This window comes from Emydura macquarii, unplaced genomic scaffold, assembly GCF_026122565.2.
Source record: "Emydura macquarii macquarii isolate MOO-44397 ecotype Brisbane River unplaced genomic scaffold, CSIRO-AGI_Emac_v2 contig_629, whole genome shotgun sequence".
NCBI classification, from domain to species: Eukaryota; Metazoa; Chordata; order Testudines; family Chelidae; genus Emydura; species Emydura macquarii.
In genome coordinates, this window is record NW_027130766.1 from 7889473 (window position 1) to 7902828 (window position 13356).

Consider the following 13356-nt stretch of genomic DNA (forward strand, 5'->3'; position numbering starts at 1 on the left):
CTGCGGGCCTGCTGCGGGCGGCTGCGCGGGGGGCGGCGGGTGTTAATTGGAGCCGCGCGGTGAGTGGATAATCGCCGTGTTTCGGCCCAGCTGGCTCTGGTTAGGGGAATCTTGCTTGAATTAGCGCGGGCCCCGCTGCGGCCGGTCGCGCCCGCCTGGGAAGTGGCGCAGGGCCCAGTGGCCTGGTGGGGCAGGGCTGGCCCCAGACGTGTCTGACGGGTGCCCTGCCTGCACCCCTGCCTGGCACCTCTGCAGCAGATGTGGCGGGGGGCGGGGGCGAGGAGGGAAATGTCTGCCCCCTCCCCCACCAGCGCTGCTCTGGAAGAATAAACCAAGGCTCAGTGGGCGGGAGAAGGGGGGAACCAGGACTCCTGGGTTCTATCCCCTTCACTGCCCTGGAATGGGAGAGCTCTGCCTCAGTTTCCCCACCGGGCCAGGCATGGGGGGGGCGCCATTGGGCCCGGTGCGTGGACCCCCTGCCTGAGAGTGGATTGGGACCCCCCCGTTCTCCAGGCTCGCTGGAGGGGGAGATGGAGGCGAAATTCCTGCTCCCGATAAAGGCTGCGTCCGGCCTGGCCCGGCCTGGTTATTAATGGCCCCTTTGTTCAGCCTCCGAGCCCCTCCTGGCGGCTCCGGGCCCTGGCTGCAGATCGGGGGACGTGATAAATCCACTCGGCTGCCCCGACGGCTCGTTCGTCGCCTGCCCCAGTAATCGCCCCTGGGGAGGGGGGCTCCTCGCTGGCCACCTTGGCTCGCTCCTGGGCCGGCGGCGATGGGCCAGAGATGGGGGATGGGCCGGCAGGGCTCTCCCAGCTTGTCCGTGGGGTGGGGGTGGGAGGGCAGTGCTGTGTCTAGGCGGTGTCTGTGGGAGGCAGGACTCCTGGATCCTATTCCCAGCTTGGCACCCTCAGGCGAGTCGCTGGTCTGCTCCGTGCCTCAGTTTCCCCAGATGTGGAAGAGGGATTGCACCGGTGCCCCACCCTTACCGTGCTTTGGGATCTGTGGCTGGCAGGGGCTATGGGGGGAGTGGTGAGCAGAGGTGCAGGCATTGGGGGGACGCGCCCCCCTCCACCCCAAGGCCAGGGCCCAGCTGGCTGTGTGGGGCAGGAGCTTTGGGGGCCATAAATGCAAAGCTGAGGGGTGATGTGTGGGGAGCGGGGGGTCCCCGTGGGGGCCGTGGCCTGGCTCTTGGGGCTAATCGTGTTCCTGTGGTGGGATCCGGCTGTCAGAGCTGATGGGCAGCTGGGAACTGGGGGTTAATTTGGGGGCACAGGAGCCGTTCGGGGGGGCTGCTTGCTCTGGCACCTAGAGGCTGTGGCTTTGGCCTGGGGGTGCTGGGGGCCCTGCTCCATCTGGGGCTCGGCAGGTTCCCCTGGGGAACAGCTCCTGATCCCCCTCAGCCGCGCCGTGCCCCGGGGACTGTCCCGCCCTTTCTCCAGCTGTGGTGGGGTCGCTACAGGACGCCCGTGGGGAGCGGGCCTGGCTCCCATCTCTGCCCTTGTGCCTGCCCCATTGCTGCCCGGGCTGGCGCAGGGCCCTGGGGAGCTCGGGCCGTCAGAGCAGCCAGGCGGGCCGGCCAACCCGGGTCCCGAGTGCGAGATCCAGTCTGGAGAGCTGCCGGCAGGGTCTCTGCGCTGGGGCCAGCCCCTCCGGCCGGTTCCCCTGGCAGTGCGGGCAGCCGTGAGGCGAGGCGGGGGAGTGAAGCTCTCTGAACACGTCCCCCTTCCCCCCCGCGCCCGCAGGCCCTGCACTATTAATGCGCCGCTGAAAGGAGCGGTGAATATTTAATGCGGTCGCTTTAAACAGAATCCCTGGCCGCAGGCTCTGCTGGCGTGTGTCCCCCACGCAGGCCTGGCGCCGAGCCCTGGCACCGGGGGGCGGGCGGCTGGCTCGGCTCAGCGGCTCCATGCTCCCGTGTCACCCCCCGAGCGTCCGGTGTGGCTGCAGTTCTTGTTGAGCTGTGCGGCGATCGAGGGGGCGGGGGAACCGGCGGGGCCGGGGCGACCTCGGTTTCCCCAAAGCCCCGGATCGGGGCAGGCTCCTCCCTGTCTTTCCGTGTGGGGGGGAACCTGCTCCTGGTTGGGCTCTGGGCAGCGCCCGGTGCCACAGGCCCCCTCGCTTGGTTGCTGGGGGAGCTTGGGGGCGGGGAGATCCCTGTTTGGGTAGGACCTACACTATTTTGTAGGCAAAGCACACCTTGCCCAGGTGTGTGGCACTCCCCAGTGGGGCTGGGGGGCAGGGAGGTGGGGTGGGGCAGGATGAGACCCCCTGGGCCTTAACCCCTCACACGCCGGCAGGGCAGCCCCTGGCTCTGGGGCAGCCGCATATGGCCCAGCTGCTGCTGTTCCCCCTCCCCCAGAGCAGGGGGCCCAGTGCAGGGGACGGGGGGGGGCTGAGCAGCTGTCCCTGTGTGCCCCCCCTCCCCTGACTGCGGGCTGGGCTGCGATAAGCCCCAGCCTAACCATAACACGGCCCATCCGGCGTTCCTGCCCCGGGCCGGGCGCGCGGTCATTCCCCTGCCCAGCTGCGCCAGATGTGCTGCAGCTGCCACCAGCTTGGCTGCCTCCGGGGTTGTTCTGCCCTTGGGTGGGCGATAGATCCCTCCCCTCCCCCCCCCAGCTTCCCTGAGCAGGTCCCTCCCCGGGAGCCAGGCACCAGCACAGCCCCCTGTGCCCGGGCGGAGCAGGGCCCCCGTGCTGGTGTCATGTGCCCCCCATGGCACAGAGTCCCTGGCTGGCCCGGCAGGACGCTGCCTGTTGGTGTGTGTGGGGGGGGGGCTCCCTGAATATTTCGAGCCGCGGGGCCGGGGGAGCTGCCGGCACTGGATCCGGCCCGGGGGGTCTCGGGGCTCTTTGTCCCCACACTGTGATGGGGCAGGAAATAGGATTCCAGCTGTATCGCTTCCCGCTGCCTCCAGCCAGCGCGCGGGGGGGGCGGGGCTGGCTGGCTGGCTGCTTGCCTGCCTGGCTGTGCTCCTGCCTAGCCCGGGGGAGGGGAAGTTGATGGGAGTGGCTTGTGTGTGGGCGGCGCCTGGCACCACGGGCTGCCCCTGCTCCTGGTTGGGGTCTGGCCAGCGCCCCAGGGCCAGCCCCTCCCTGGCCTCCAGGGATCCCAGCCTGGCGCCAGCCGAGCGGGTCTGTCTCAGGCTGGGGGCGGCCCGCAGAAAGGTGCAGAAACAGCCCAGCTTCTGCCCTAGCGCCCTCCCCACCCGGCGCGCTACTCACACAGCAGTAACCGACCCCTGGTGGGGAAACTGAGGCACTGAGCTGGGCAGGGACTTGCCCAAGGTCACGCGGGCAGTCGGTGGCAGAGATGGGGGTAGGACCCAGGCGTCCTGGCCCCTGCCCCTCTGCTCTGGCTGTGAGGGAGGGGGCCATGCAGAGGGGCCACAGCGACCCACCCCGCCCAGTGCTGGGCCCTGCCTGGCCAGTGGGAGACGCTGCTTTGCCCTGCCAGGACCCACGGCCCTCACCTGGAGCCCTTGGTCCTGGCACTGGCAGTCAGCACCGCGGGCGGGGGGGTCCCTTTGGGAGCCGGGCTGCCCCGTCCTCAAGCTGAGCCCCCTCCCTCCAGCCCCCTGTGCCCAGCCCTGCCGCCCTGGGAACGTCCTGCCCAGGCCGCTCCCAGACTGGGGCGTTGGCAGGTCCCTGCGCCGCGGTTTCTGCGATGTCGCAATTGACGTCCAGAAAAGGGGAACCGGGGCCTGTGCTTAGCAGAGCCTCCAGCTGGGCAGAGCCCCTGTGCTGGGAGCTGGGCCCAGGGCTCTCCGCTGCCCCCTTGGCACGGCGCCTGCCCCCCAGCCGCCTGCTGCAAGAGCTTGTCAGGAAGGGCGGGGGGTTGGTGCGTTGCTGGCTGCGGTGCTGAGCCAGGGCGGAGCCGGGAGCAGCCGCCCAGATGCCCAGGCCATGAGTCCTCTGCCTTGCGGAGCAGCTCCCGGGCGTCAGTCTGACGACGGGGAAATTGAGGCATAGGGGGTTGGGGGTGATGTGTCTGAGGCCGCATGGAGGGTGGCAGGGCTGGGGCACGACCTCGCCCTCTGGCCTGCAGCCCCGTGCGCTGGTGGGGGGCTGTGGGTGACTCTCCTCCCGCTAATGGGAGCCGACAGCCGGATCGAAATGTTCCCTGACCTTTGTGTGGGCTGCGGGGGAGGCTGTGGTGGGGGGACTGGAGCCCTTTCACTGCCTGGTGCTCCTGATGGTCCGTCCCCCCCATTGCCAGCCTGGAATTGGATTAATTCCCTCACCCGCTGCAGACCCACCTGTGTTTGGATCCGGGTTCGGGTAGCTGTCGTGGTCTCCAGGCCACGTGTGCCTGGCCCCCCAGCCGTGGTGTGACCTGGCCAGACACACCAGGAGGTCTGGGGGGGTGTTAAATGGCCCCTAAGTGGGCTCTGGGCGCCATGGGGAGCTCCCTGGGCTGGGAAGTGATTATCCCCCCAGATTTTCTAGAGTAGGGGGGACCTGTCCGTTCCCGCTCCCCAGGCGCCATGTGCCCAGTGCAGCTGCCCCCTGGGCACGTAGTTCCCTGCCGGCTCCTTATGGCACCACAGCCGCCAGTTCTCCCAGCAAAGCCCCGAGCAGGGATGGGTTGGGCTGGCTGCAGAGACTACAGGTCCCAGCATGCACTGGGCCAGGATGCTGAGTGGAATGGAGCGCTGCATGCTGGGAGCTGTAGTCCAGCCCCAAATGACCCCCCCCCATGATTAGGTGACTCTTAGCAAAATCACCCCCACTGCAGGGCTGCCGGGGGATGGCGCAGGCTCATCCCAGGGGGAGTTGAGCTGGCCGCCGGCCCCGTGTCCCGTCACCCCCGGGCGCGGGCTGAGCCGCAGACGCTGCCTGCGTGAGTTGTGCTTTCAAAGGAGGGAGTGAAATCTGTAGCCCTCCGCCTTGTGCCCCAGCTGCTGGGAGGCCGGGGCCGGCCCTGCGTTCTATTCCCGGCTCTGCCCCGACCTGTTGGGTGATCTTGGGCCAGTCAGTTCCCACTCTGTGCCTCAGTTTCCCCTCCCATGTGCATGCGGCTGTGGTTATGGGGACCCCTGCTACGTGTGGTGATTTTGCGGGGAGGAGGGAGCGAGTGTCGTTAATGGGGGAGCCCCATAAATTCGGGTTGGGTTGGGGGAGGCCTGTGTGATTTGTTCCCTCGTGCGTTTAGCAGTTTATTTACATTACCCCAGCCCTGCCTGATTGGGGGGTACCATGCAGCCAGTTTGAAATGTGCTCCCCGCCCCATTGTCGCCAGTGAGGGGGACTGGGGGTGCGCGTGGAGGACCCGAGAGGGGGCATAAGGCGGTGAGGACCGGGCGGCCGGAGTGGGGTGGGACGGCGCTGCGGGGAGCTGGCGTGTGCAGTGTCGGAGTGGAGCGACTCCCCTCAGAGCCGTGCTCCCAGCCGCGAGGGGACCCGGCACGGGAACAGCCCAGGCCCCTGTTGCCCTGGGACAGGCCCGTGCCGGGGCAGCCCCTCTGTGCGAGTTAGTTCGGACGTTCCGGGAGGTGGCGGGTGGAGCTGGCCCAACGCAAGGAACCAGCCACAGCCCAGAACTCCTGGCGCTCGGCCGGGGCCGTCCTCCGCGCCTACCTGGGCAATTCAGGGTTTGTCCTGCAGCGAAGCTGGGCTGGCGAGACAGGTGCGGACCCAGGGTCTGCCCTGGACGTGCGCTGCCCACGCGGGGCCGCCCTCACTGCTGGTTACCCGCGCTGGCCGGAGCCGGCGAGCTCCCTGCCTCGTTGAGTATGGGCAGCGCCCGGCGGGGCCCTGATCACGGTGCCTCCCGGTGCTCCTGTAAGGACCGTGATTGATCGTTCCAGCGGGCCGGGGCAGCTTTCCCCGCTCCTTCCAGGACTCCCTTTGCCTGGCCTTTTCTCTCCTGCACCCTCCTTGGAGGCGGAGGTAGAGATTAACGAGCCGCCGGCGGCTGGGAAAGCCCATTAAGGAGGGCTGGTTCTCTGTCATCCTGTCACGGGCAGGTTTGGGGGGAGCTGTGGCTCCAGCCTGGAATTCGCCTCTCTCAAAAGCCTGCCGAGTTGGATAAATGATCCCCTTTTGAAGGGAGCGGGGCGGGGGGGGGCAGGAAGCCGCAGGGGGAGACAAAAGCAGAAGGATTTGATCAGGGAGCCCCTTTAAAAACCCAGGAGCGAGGACAGAGGGAGGCGAATAGTGAAACAATAGTGCAGGCAGGCCGGAGCAGAGGGCAGGGGACCCTGCGTTCTGCTGACAGCTTCCCCTGGGCTAAATACTACTGGGGCCAGGGCACGTGGGGGGTGGGGGTTCAATCGAAGCCCCAAAGGCTACGAAAGAACAGGGGAGCTTCCCCTGGGGAATTCAAGGCTCTGGGCTTGTCGGTAGGTGGGGACAGGCAGGATATTACATCTGCTCTCAGGGGCCAGCCCCTGTGATCTGGCCCGCCTGGGAACCTCTTCCTTTCCTGCGGCTGGGGCTAAATCCCACTGCGGGGGGCAGGGGGGGATCCCTCAGGTAGTTCAGGATCTGGGTCCCAGCCCTGCTGGGTTGGCTCAGTTTGCCTGTAAAGACCCGGGGGGTCTTAGCGTAAGCAGCTCTGAGAGACCAGGGGAAGGGGGCTGAGGAGCCAGCTAAGCTGCAGGCCAGCGCACGGCCACAACCCTGCACCCGGCCCAGCTCAGCATGTTTCAGCAGAGGTGACCATAGGGAGGAGCTGTCTGTCTGTCTGTCCCTGTCAGGGCCCGTCACCGAGGTATCGGGGCGCACGCCCCACTTGAAATAGCTGCTTGTCTGGCCGCGCTCGGCAGCGACAAGGGGCTGCAAAGGGGCACCGGGAAAGCGCCCTCTGATCCCATCGCGTGACAGACAAAAAGCCGGGGACTCGGGTTGGGGCTTGCCACAGGCTGCCTGGTTCGGGGAAGGCCCAAGCAGTTTGCTCAAGAAAACTCTGGCCAGGAATGATCAGCCAGTCTCCGCTTCTGTTCCGACCCCTCCGGCCTGTCGGGTGCTGACCTCTCCGGAGAGCTGCCCCTCCGTGACCCTCGGAGCTCTGGGCTGCGCGGGGCGCTGAATGATGGGTTTACCAGCGGTCCCCGGGGAGCACGGTGCAGTCCTGAGCGCTGCGGTGGGCAAGGGACCTGGAGAGTGAAACCGACCGGCCTGGCAGCCTCCAGTCAGGCCTGCCGGGCGAGGGCAGACGTAGGGATGCTGTCCCTGCCTGCCCCCGTTTTCAACATTTTGAACTTTTTTCCATCCCAAATCAGGGCAGAAAGCGAAGTGCCCAAAACCTGCCGTGTGAACCAAAACTCTGCGGGAAAGATTGGCCCCGGGGCACCCTGCATGTTTGGTTTCGCTCCTTCCGGCCGGCTGTCACTTCTTTGGTTAGCACGGGGAAGATCTTTGACGCGAAGGGTCGCGTCCAACCGGAAACCTGCCGTTGGGGTTCGGAAATTTTAGATTTTTTCCAAGAATTTTCAACTGCAAAAATTCCCTGAAACTGACTCAATGTGTTGAGTTCCCCTCTTTGCCATCCAATCAGGGACTGGAAACCACCCCACCTGACTGTAGGCAGCCAATCACATGTGTTGTGATGAGAGAATAGACAAAGGGCAGCTTTTTCAAAAGCGGCCACTGAGTTTTGGTGCCTCCTTGGCCGGGCGGATTTGGGAAGGCGCCGTGTTTCGCCCGCCGCGCCCACGGGGCTGGAGACGCTCAGCACTTCTGGGGAGCAGATCAAACGTGTGTGCTCAGGCCTCTGTAATCGGAGACCCTCTTTGGAGACGTTGGCCCTGGTGAAACGTTTGCTCAGGTGCTGATGGGCGCGAGCGCACGGTAAATACCACGGGTGAGACAGCATGGCCTGGCTTTGGTTGGCCGTTCGGGACCAGTGCAGAACCAAGACCTCCTTGCATGTTTGCACGGGGCCTCATGGAAGACGTCGTCGTCTATTTCGAGCCGTTTCTATGGCGTTCATCACCTGTGCGGTGCCTGCAAGATCCAGCGTTTCTGTAACGCTCCAGTGCACAGCTGACCTCGGAGGAGTCAAGGTTGTCTCCGAGCAGTAGCACGAGAGAGGCTGGGTTTTCCCCGCTTTTCCCGTCTCTAGTTATTTTCTTTTTCTTCTCTCCTTCCTTGACCCAACCCTCCTCAGTTTGCAACCAGGACTTTGCATGAGTAACAGCCTGGTGGTGAGAATCAGAGAAACGTTTTCTCACCATGTTTCACACGTCCAGGGCAGGAGCCTGACTCTTCACCCGATGAAATCATGAAATTGTCACCGGAGGCGGCTGGTGTTTTTATTTTGGGAAGAGAAGTGTGTGCGCGCGCGCGCGTGTCTCGGGGCGGGTTGTGAGAGGGACGGTGTGTGTGGCCTGGGGGATGCGTTCCACTGCTCCCTGGTAAGTGCTTTGTGGAAAATGCCCCATTCCTCAGCTGATTTACGTGGGTTCTGCAGGGACGAAGCTGCGCTCGGCGCACGTGGGTGTTGGCAGTAGGTGCAGGGTACAGCCGCGAGCAGCTGGACACGGCGCTCCGCGGTAGAGGATTTGCATGGTACAGGCGAGCAGGTTTTACATCTCACTGCTGCGCGATCAGCAAATGGCCTGTTTGGGGGTTTGTTTAAACTGGCTGGATTCTGTGGGTTTGCCTCGTTCCCGGCCGTTAGCATGTTTCCCTCGCCTGCAGCCACGGGCTGGCCGGGAAAACCCAGAGAATCCCGGGGCCCCCACTTAGGAGCAGGGTTGCCTGCGGTGTGATGAAGAAGTCAGCCCTGCCGTGCACTGAGGCTCTGTCTGTGGCCTGCCTGGCTGGCTGTGGTTATGGTGAAAAGGGGGCGGGCCTGCGGGATGTTTTCTGAGCTGTGACTGCTCAATTTATTGCCACAAAAGCAGCTTTCGAGCGGCCTTTCCGGTCCTGCTACGCAGCGACTCAGGACTCCAGGATTCTGCGGGCGGGGGGGGGGAGGTTTGCGTAACCCACATTGACACTCAGTCAGATCTGGGGCAGAAACCTCGGCGCCAGGTCCTGCCCCCGTGCTCGTGCTGAGCAGACCCTTCCTCTGGGCGGGAGCTTGCCAGCTGCCCCGGGAGCGTTGGTGCGAGCCTGGTACCGTCTGACCCGCTGTCTGCTTGGCACGCAGCGGTGACTCGAGGGGGCCGCTGTAGACCAAGAATAAACAAGGGGCCCAAGATTTTCAAGAGCGATTCGTGACGGTCGGTGCCTCCACTGTGGGGGTGCCAGCTCCGGACGCCTGGCAGAGGCTGAACGCCGGCCCAGTGAAAAATCCAGCTCCTGCCGGATTCTCAAGTGGGGGCCTAAAAATCGCCAGTTCCTTAAGAAAAAACCCCACCGCGGCTCCACAACCAGGATTCCCGAGAGTCGCTTCCTGGTGCGCGACGGGCTTTCCAGGGCGCCGGAAATGGCTGAGGGTTTAAAAAAACCAAAAGGGCTCGAGGGCCGTACGCTAGGGAGAGCCCCCGGGGTGAGGAGCTGGGAGCGCGGGCTCTCGCTACGCCTGCCATGTCCCGCTCGAAAGCCAGCCTGGAGCAGCTCAGCCCCTGGCCCTCGGCCGAGCAGGCGGCTTCTGTGCCAGGCTCAGACGGGGAGGGACGGGCCAAGCTCTCCGCGCGCCGATACTTCGCTTGGCCTGGGGCCGGCCTGGCCGATGGCTCCAAGTTGCCCAATTCATTTTGGCTTTGGCGGTGAAATTGTGTAAATGATTCTTGTCTTGTTTCCGGGGGATGGGGAAGGAATCCGGAGCCAAGGGACCGAAATGGGCAGTGGCTTTGTGTGTGTGTGTGTGTGTGTGTGTGTGTGTTTCCCCCCCCAAGGTAAAGCATTCCTCGCGCAGGACGGCCTGTTTCTGTCTCTCCCCGCCTGGGTTGGAGGCCAGCATTCTTCCCAGCCCCAGTGCATGAGTCAGAGCAGACATTTGTCATGTTCGCTGCAGGAAGTTGGACGAGCGCTGGGCTTTTGTTCAGAAACCTGCTGGCTAAGCAAAGCCTTTGACTTTCTATTATTATTTAAACAGGCGCTAGTGAGCGCGCTCTCGCTCTCACAGGCCCAGCCCTGCCTCCAGGTTTTCGGGGGCATAGTTTACAGACAAGCTCAGCCCAACTGTTCACTTTTTAGGCCAGGGGCAGGGGGGGGGGGGCCCAAGCCCTGTCAGATGCAGATAAGGAGAAGAGGGGCCTGGTTTCTTTCACTCAGCTGCGTGGCTGAAGTTGCCGGGTGCATTGCCAGGCGAAGTTAAGCAGCAGCCTTGGGGTGGGGGCAGGGACCCCAGGACAGTCGGGATGGGGGCTGGCACGGGAGCCAGGTTGTGCCTTCCTGACCTTTGAGCGTAGGGGGTGCTTTATGGTCCCCCCCTCCCCCCCCCCCGTTGCTAGTGGAGTTCAATTGTTCTGGGGGGGTGGGGTGGACAGAAGAAAGAAATGGGGCTGAGCTCCCTCCCCCGCCCGCCCGCCCTGTATCTCGCTCCTTGGCCGGATTGCAGCGGGGGGAGCTGGTGTGGGATTTTACTGCCCCCCCCCCGGCACTGTGAGCGCAGCTTTCCGCTTATAAAGATGCTTTCGCACAGCTCAGCTCGCACGTCCAGCAAAGCGCCCGGAGCCCCCAGCCGGCTGTGAGGGGTGCTGGCCTGGCCCGCCCCGCCCCGCACAGAGTCCGAGCCTGCTGCCCTCGCTCAGGCCAGGATGGGGGGCCCAGCAGCTGCAGCATCGGGGGCTGGCGCGTGGGCTGCTGCTGACTCGCAGCAGGAGAAAACCCGAGGCAATGGCCCAGCGAGCGGCGCCGGCCCCGGGCTAGAGGGTGGCAGCTCTGCGGCTGGGCGCGAGGGACTGGTGGGGGCACGGCACTGCTCTGGTGTCAGGGAGAGGGGGCAGCCGAGCACTGGCTTCTCCTGCTTTTTGCCTCTTCTGATTGGAAGCTCTTTGGGGCAGGGGCTGTGTCCACACAACCTCCAGCCCCGCCGTGCCCAGATCTTGGTGCTGGCGCTCAGACGCGGGGGAGCTCACCCTTCCCAGATGTGCAAAGCCTTGCCGGCTCACCCTCGCGCACCCCGCGCACACGCGGCAGAAAGCCAAGTGCAGCCTGGAAGGATTCGAACTCGCGGTCCAAGGAGCCTGTCTCTTCCCTGGGGCTCGGAGCAGCACGCTCCTTCCCCTCCCGGCGGCTACCCCAGTGAACTGCTGCAGGGGGGCTGCCGGACATTTCGAAGGCGTTTCTGTCTGGGCTGGGTAAGGGCCTGAAACGCCTGCGAGCTCTCCCCAGTCTGCCATGCCTTGCACCACGGGGCTGCTTGTGGCAGGGCCAGGCCCACACCCCCCATGACTCAGAAACGGAGGAGAGGGGAGAGGGCAGGTTGTAGGTCGTGCGGGGCAGCTGTGTGGGCGGGAGCAGCTCTCCCGTTGCACCGGGGCGCAGGTCGGCGTAGCTCAGAGGTGTGGAAATCCACGCGCGGTGACGGTGGTGTAAATGTGTAGTGAGAACCAGAGCTGGGTTTCCTCGTCTGCACACGTGGGGCTGGTGGGGGCAGCGGATCCAGAGGCAGGGCTGCAAGTGCTCGAGCTGTGCAGGGAGTACCCCCCCCCCGGTGGGTGGGGGTGTGCTGGGGCGTGGGAGTGTATTTCTGTAGATTTCTATAAACGTACTTACCTACATCGCACAGCTGCATGGACGTAGCACCGCGGTTCTCAGCCTTTCCCAGCTACTGGGCCTGATTTGTCCTGGGGACCCCAAGTTTCACCTCACTTAAAAACGCCTCGCCCCACAATCGGCCCTACCACTCCAGCGTGTCCCAGCGCCCGAGTCCTGGGCACTCGCTGCCTTTCACCGTCTCGTTGCAAAATAAAGCGCTAGGAATGTCAGTACTGGACTCGCCGTGCAGGGTGACAGAGCTGTCTAACCGAGGCCGGGTCTGTGTGAAATGTGAGTGTGCACAGACTTCGCTGGGGTTTCTGTGTAGCCTGGTGTAAAACTGGGCCCACATCTAGATGAGGGGCTGGCCCCTGGCAGATCTCTGCGTACCCCAGGGAGGCATGTGCCCCTGGTTGAGAACCACTGGGCTAGGCCCCTTGCCCCTCACTTAAAATGCATTGTAGCTCGTCCCTGCTGGCGCTGTAAGAACTGCACCATAACCCACCGCCAGGGAGACAGGCCCTGCGTGATTCGAATTCCCCTCCAACGCTCACTCCCCTACCCTTCAATTGCCTATACGCTCCTTCGGGCCAGCGCGATCTTTTTGTTGGGCCGTTGTACAGCCCCTAGCAGCGGCCGGTCCTGCTCCAGGGCAGGGGCTCCCCGTGCTGCCACCAGTCACGTGGTACTAAAACGATGAGCTGTGCACTGCGCTGTACATGCACGATGCGACTAGCTGCAGCTCTGCTCTAGCACTGAGCTCTGGACAAGCGCGGGCCTCTGCCCGCGTCTAGCTGAGGGCCGGGCTGGCTGCTCTGACACTCTTGGGAGTTGACACTGCGTATCTGCAGATACAAATCGGGCTGGCTGGGTGTGTGCCCACACACGAGTGGGAGAGTGAGATAATGTGAATATATGTGGCTGAGAGGCAGGGGGGCCTAGTGGTTAGGCCACTAGACCAGGATGGAGGAGGTCTGGGTTTAATTCCCAGCTTTTTCCAGAGGTTCCTAGTGTCACTTAGTTGCTCTGTGCCTCAGTTTCCCATGTGTAGAGTGGGAATGAGAGCCCTGCCCTTCCTCGCTGAGGTGTTAAGGAGAAACACGTTAAAAATTGTGCAGTGCTGGGCCATCTCCTGATAAGTGCAATGGACGAGCGAGCGATTGTTCTGAGGTGAACAGTGTGAGTGAGATAAGCCTGCTGCGAGCGAGAGAGAGAGTGTGTGTGTGTGTGTGTGTGTGAGAGAGAGAGAGAGAGAGAGATCTGGCAAACTTTTCTACGGGGCAGGTGCTGAGAGTTCACAGGACGTAAAGGGGCACAAACGCTCGGGGGGTGTGCAGGATCGGGGCCGGGGGGTGTGCGTGGGTGCCTGTGTGTACAGGGTGTGTTGTGTCTGTGTGGGAGCGGGGTGTGGGCGCAGGTGTGTACGTGTCTGTGACCTGCCGGCGTGTGCATGAACGTGTCTGACCTGTGTGTGTGCGGGCGTGTCAGGGTGCGGGCGTGTGTGTGTGTGTGGGTGTGTGCCCGGCGTGGGGGCGCCGGGGCGGGCCCAGGCTCCGGTGGGGTTGGTGCCGTGGGGCTGGAGCCCGGGGGGGGTGCAGAGCTGGACCGCGGCCCTGCGCCCTCCTCGGGCCGGGCCGGGCCGGGCCGGGCCGGGCCCCGCCGCCTGGCGTTAGGGGAACGGGCCCGGGCCGGGCCGGATCGGGGCGGGCGGTCCCCGCGCCGGGCACGCAGGGGTTAAGGCCGCTGGGAGGCGGCGCGC

General features: G+C 64.6%; 1 protein-coding gene across 3 annotated transcripts in view; it reads left to right on the forward strand.

Moving 5' to 3' along the window:
- Positions 1-13356, forward strand: part of RARA (retinoic acid receptor alpha) — a 60039-nt gene that overhangs the window by 28413 nt on the left and 18270 nt on the right. The gene's annotated exons all lie outside the window — the stretch shown is intronic.